The 6,000-nt window shown below is 38.9% G+C and overlaps 1 protein-coding gene across 1 annotated transcript in view; it reads right to left on the bottom strand.

Annotated features, from left to right (window-relative positions):
• Window positions 1–959: 959 nt before the first annotated feature.
• The window catches only part of TRIL (TLR4 interactor with leucine rich repeats), an 86,726-nt gene continuing 81,685 nt past the window's right edge, over window positions 960–6,000 (bottom strand). The window contains exon 3 of the mRNA XM_004265676.4: window positions 960–1,334. The gene's annotated coding sequence lies outside the window, so the exon portion shown is untranslated. The remainder of the gene's footprint in view (window positions 1,335–6,000) is intronic.

Genomic DNA, 6,000 nt, shown 5'->3' with positions numbered 1-6,000 from the left:
TGATTTCACTCCACTTGGAAATTAGCAAATGGCAACACTGACCCAAAAACTTGTCATCAGGCAGGACCTTTGTGAAATGGCTCTCTAATTAGCCATTTCATATTTTTGTTATTTCTTCTGCGATTCATGTTAAAAATATGTTCCACGGATGCCAGCCCGCTAGGACGCGAGGAGCCCTTGTCACTCAGCAGTAATTCAGTGAAATAATAAATAACCGCGTCGGCAGCTCTGCCGCCCACATCAGCTCTTCCCCATACGCTCCCAGGCCAGGGCCCCGGGCTCCCCACACCAGTCTCCATGCTCTCCGCAGGGCACAAGTGGTCACCACAAACAAGGAGGGGATCCTGTCCTCCCAGGAGCCTGCTCTTGGCAAAGAGAGAAGGATTGTGGGTATGTCTCCTGTGTCAGAGGTCACCCAAGGACTCGTGTAAAAAGCTGTCTTCTCTTACACCCTGTTATCACAAGCAGCGTATCTCTTGAGTGAAATTTCAGGAATGGAGGTTCCTAAGGGAAAGGTGCCATTTCATCCACTAAAGCCGGATCAGCTGGAACTGGGAGACAATGGCTTACATCTGCAGAAGAGCTTAGACCAGGACCTTGTGTTCTGTCAGCTTCTAGGTGGGATCCCCTCGCAGGCTCTCGCCAAGATTTCAGCCAGGTCCTCACCCTACCCTGGCCCATATTCGTCCTCCCTGAGCATCTCAAGAAAGAAACAGTAACTTCCCCTCAGAGGCTCACCCTTCCTCATCTGTGTTAGAAAAACAGTAGGGAACTATCAAAATATGATAGAGAAAGATGTTATTCAGACAACCCTGGGCTACAGTCATCATGTTCATGGTGGCAAGCCACATGTGGCCTGACATACCAGGCAGTATGTCAGTGGAGATGACGGAGAGAGAGAGCAGCGAGGCAGAGAGAACTCAGCCTCCGTCCCCACCCCACAGAAGGCTGGATTCTCATTTAGGGCCAGGGGTTTTAATCCAGCCTATCGCTGGATGTCAAAGAAATAAGAAAATTCCATAGAGGCATTAGAATTTATGTCCACTCAGGGACACTCAGAAACACTCCTGTTCTTTTTAGAACCTTCTGTACACAATGAACAGAGTTCTGATGAGAGATTCTCACTTCCCTTATTTTTTGTACCCTGATTGGCACACCATCCCCAGGGAGTGGGTCTTGGATGCCTTTTACTCCATAGATTTCTAGATAATGTCAATCTTCTGATCTAGCAGCCATAGGTGAATGACAATGGAGACCACCACTGAAACAATCACACCTCCTGTGACAGGAAATGAGCAGAAAGGGTAGAGCAGTTCTGTTATTCTTCCAAGGCCCTGTAGGATGAGATAAAGAATAAAGGCAGTTAGTGAAATGTTCTAGCCATTCATTTTTCTTTTTGCTCTCTTGATTTTTTTAAGCAATCATTGTGTGATGTGGACACCCTCAAAACATTAATTCTTTTGAAAAGTCCCTTATATCCATCATGTATCATTTCTAAGTAAAGAATAGGTTTTTCTTCACTTCTCTTAAACTTCGTCAGTGCTGCCTGCATAAAAGGTAATTGATTTTAGAAACAGATTTTTTCGTATAGTAATCTGAGGTTTCGCTGAAATCTCAAATTGTCAGTATTTTCTGATCATTTCGTGTAAGTTTGCTTAGTGCTATGTTTTCTGTATAGGCAGATTGTCTTAATCCAAGACTCATGAGGAATGCAAGCAGAACCCACGTGTTCCATGATTTCTTTTCTCGACACTCCAAACATTAAAGAAATTGAATTTACTTTGGAACTATACACCGTCGGAAGAAGATCCTTGGAACAATCTAGGAAAACAGAACGATGATGTGGCCACAAATGGCCTCTTGTTTGCATGGAGTTTTTTAAACTGGTCCTTTCTGGGGAGGGATGAGGCACAAAGTCACTGTCTTAAAATTGCATTTCATACCAAAAAAAAAAAAAAAAAAACCCGAAAGCAACATAAATGGCTAACTTTGGAAAGTCAGTTGAATTAATTTTGATATATTTATACGGTGTAATGCTCGAAAGCTTTTTAAAATGGTGATGACTTCTGTATTGATCCATAGCAAAGATGCTTGTGATACATTAAGTGAAAAAGTAGATTAGACTGTATAGTGTAATGCATACTTTGGTTTTTTTAAAGGTGCACGTAGAACCACAGAAAAATATCTGGACAAACATATGTCAAAATAGTGTATGTGTCAAAATGGAACAGTGCTTATGCCTGAGTTTTGGGTGGAATTATGAGGGATATTTATTTTCTTCTTTACACTTTTATTTATGGTGTGACTTTATTTTAATTCAGAATATCTATTACTTTGTACTAAAAATAATGAGATTTTCAATTATAATATTTTCCCTTAAAATGTGGATTCTTAGCACATTTCTAAACTGTGTTATCTCATTCTGTCGTTCAACACTGAAGATTCTGGGATGGCTAGGAAGGTGTCTGCCCTCAAAGACACTTTTACAGGGGAAGACAGTGCAAAAAAATCTAGAGGTGATAAAGAGATATTCAAGATATAAGGCTGGCAATAAAGAAAGAATAGACCACATATCCAGGGTGTTTTTAAATTCTCGACCTAAACAGTTTTTGGATACGTTATAGAAACATTTTATTAATTCAAATCCCACAAATTCAGAACTTGTAAAATGTCTTTAGGAGCTGAATGGAAGTTATCTTTGGAAAGTTATTTATTAAGAAAGACCTATTAGGGCTTCCCTGGTGGCGCAGTGGTTGAGAGTCCGCCTGCCGATGCAGGGGACACGGGTTTGTGCCCCGGTCCGGGAAGATCCCACATGCTGCGGAGCGGCTGGGCCCGTGTGCCAGGGCCGCTGAGCCTGCGCGTCCGGAGCCTGTGCTCCGCAATGGGAGAGGCCCCAACAGTGAGAGGCCCGCGTACCGCAAAAAAAAAAAAAAAAAGAAAGACCTATTAAACAACAAGTAATTCTTTAACTTTCGTAAAGAGCCATTTGAATTGTGTCTTCTAGTTGACAAACTGCATCCTTCTTAACTCTTGTGTAAGCCCACTCTGTGCAGTGCAAGACATCATAGGTGCTCGACAAAAGGGTTATTATTATTACTACATTTCATATGACTTTACTATAACGCACTTACAGTTCATTCCTTACATGCAAATAAGGCTATTTCTTACAAATGAATGTTATCAATAGTCATTTTGTCGAATGCACTTGGAAGTAACACTGTGAAAAAGGTTCCTTTTATACCGAAAGTATTGATAATACAACTGCATTCTAGTCAGGCTTTGAACTAAATTTCTTCTGCTGATTAACCTACAAGATTAACAGGTCATATAACTTCAGATTTTTTTTTTTTTTTTTTTTTTTTTTGCGGTACGCGTGCCTCTCACTGTTGTGGCCTCTCCCGTTGCAGAGCACAGGCTCCGGACGCGCAGGCTCAGCGGCCATGGCTCACGGGCCCAGCCGCTCCGCGGCATGTGGGATCTTCCCGGACCAGGGCATGAACCCGTGTTCCCTGCATCGGCAGGCGGACTCTCAACCACTGCGCCACCAGGGAAGCCCAACTTCAGATTTAATTAACAAAATTTAAACTGGTAGTAGAACGTCAAACGAATAGTAATCAAATACATTTCATCTGAAAATTGAGATTCTTTTACGTATTTTGCTTCTCCTGACTGCTTACTATTTGATTAGCTTATACTAACATTTTCTTTTCATCCTAATGAAATCAAATAATTCTAATAAGAAATGTCATTTTCCTGCGAAGTATTCTTACGGTGTAACATTCTTTTCATGCACAGCATTGTAATTGGTATTGTTTGCTGCTCATTGAATTACATTAATTATATAGAGGTATCAAATTTGCAAATAAAGAACATTGAGATGCAACAAAGAATAAGATGTTATTCACAATTTCATTGTCAGCCAACAGTGATGATATTCAAAGAGAAAGAAAAGTTGTGTGTGTATCATGCACACAGTATAAGCCATAGAACAGAAACATTACATCTAAACAATAATGAAACAGAAATAACTGTGACCAATTTTGAAAAAGAAAGGAGGGATTCACTTCGTTAAATAATATCCTTCTTTAAATTCACTGTGAATAAGATAGTAGAAAAGAACATGTAATATTCTTATCCCAAAGCAGAGGCTTTCTGCCTCCCCAGTTCTTTTTCTTTCTTTCTCCCCTGTTGCTCTGTCTTCTTTGCCCCACTTCCCAACTCACACTTACACACACACACACACACACACACACACACACACACAGCATTAAGTAGCTAGGAATTTACCAAAACATAGCAATACTAAAAAAAAAAAAAAAAAAAAATTGAAGATATTTATGCACTCAGCTCTAAGAATAGTCTGAAATGATGTACCAGGAAAGTCTAGATTCAGACCTCTGGCCATGGCACGTGGGGTTTTTTTCAGGCTTCATTGTGTGAAGTCAGAGGTCTGTCATCTATGAAACACTAACACTGACTTGTCACTTAGAAAATAGCCAGTGGTATAACTATTCCCATCTTGATTCCAGATTTAGACAAACAACTGAAGAGAAATGCAGTCCTTCTTGAACTGGAGAATCATAAATGGGACAGGGGCACCAAAAATGCCCCTTCAAACCTCAGTCTTATTTCTATTTTCGTTGTTAACAAATGAAGTCCAAATTGCTATTTAAATATCAAAGGAAGATTAATCCCAAAATTCTGATAATTGAACCTATTTTACATTTTAATTTTGTTTAAAAGTATGAATATTTTCTTTCTTTTATTTATTTAAAAAATTTTAGCACCATGAAGTCAAGGAATTCCAGCATAAACTCTCATCTTCCCCAAACGTTTCATTAGGGTAAAACACCTTTTCTTTGTATTTGAGTTCATTTTTGGGGGGATGGGGGTGGGGGAAGAAAGGGCGAGATTCTGACATAAGAGAATGGCAGTGCTTCCCAGATGCTTTCTGCCATGCTTTAGGGCAGCTTACTTTAAAATGTACGTGGGAGAGGTTTCTAGACTGCCTTTCCACACCTAATAACTCACCCTTCGAGACTTCATGCCCGTACTTATCAGGGTTGGGAACAATTTTTTTTATTATTATTTAAAAGTCTTCCTTGCAGTTACTTCCTCTGAAACAGACCACCTCTTTCATTAGGAATATTTATGGGAAATAATATATTTGTACAGTTGAAAGCATCACCTGTTTTGCTAAGTCAATTCGTGTCTGAATGCAAATAGACTGTTAGAGGGTTTACTCAACAACATTTGCTAATGGAAAGTACTAATCAAAACTTTTCTACAGCAGTAAATTTTTATATTTTTTAACTACTGGATTCCAATTAAATGTATTCAATAGAGCAAGCTTTGATTAAAAAAATTTTTTAAGAGATTATGTATACAGCACTGTGGAAAACAAGGCAGACTAGGTATGCAGGCACTTGTACCTTCTTAATAGAAGTCTTTACCTGAAGGTAAAACCCAATAAAGTGTACCCTATAATGTGCTGTGGACTCTTATGTTGATTTACCTGAGTTACCCTGTCAGCAGAAATCAACTTTACCAGGTACACACTATGCTTATATATTTAGTGCATATAAAAGTGCATATAAAAGATCCTTTTTTCTTTTTATAAAGAAGTACTGAATTTCATTAGGGCACTTGTTTTCTTTAAAAAGTTCTTTGTTAACCATGGGATATACTGATTGCAAATAAAGGAAGTTATGGCACTGTGTTGATGTTTTTAAAGGGAGGGAAAATCCTTAATATGAGCCTACAATTTCAATGAAAAAAAAAAGCATAAATACAAGGTTTGGCCTTACTCGAATATATATTAGCAACATCTCTCAAAGAATCTCCTTGATTTCACTGATATATAAATATTTTCCTAAATGACTCAAAAAGATGTTATTTTATTTAATTGAAGTCTGTGAGGAGAGGATTGGGAATAGATGGCTGAAAATCATTTGGGTTTTGAGGGGGTGGAATCCCAATTTTCTGTCTCATCTAAGG

Source organism: Orcinus orca, chromosome 9 (assembly GCF_937001465.1).
Source record: "Orcinus orca chromosome 9, mOrcOrc1.1, whole genome shotgun sequence".
Lineage (NCBI taxonomy): Eukaryota > Metazoa > Chordata > Mammalia > Artiodactyla > Delphinidae > Orcinus > Orcinus orca.
The sequence above is the reverse complement of the archived record's forward strand: the minus strand, read 5'-3'. Positions and strand labels throughout refer to the sequence as shown.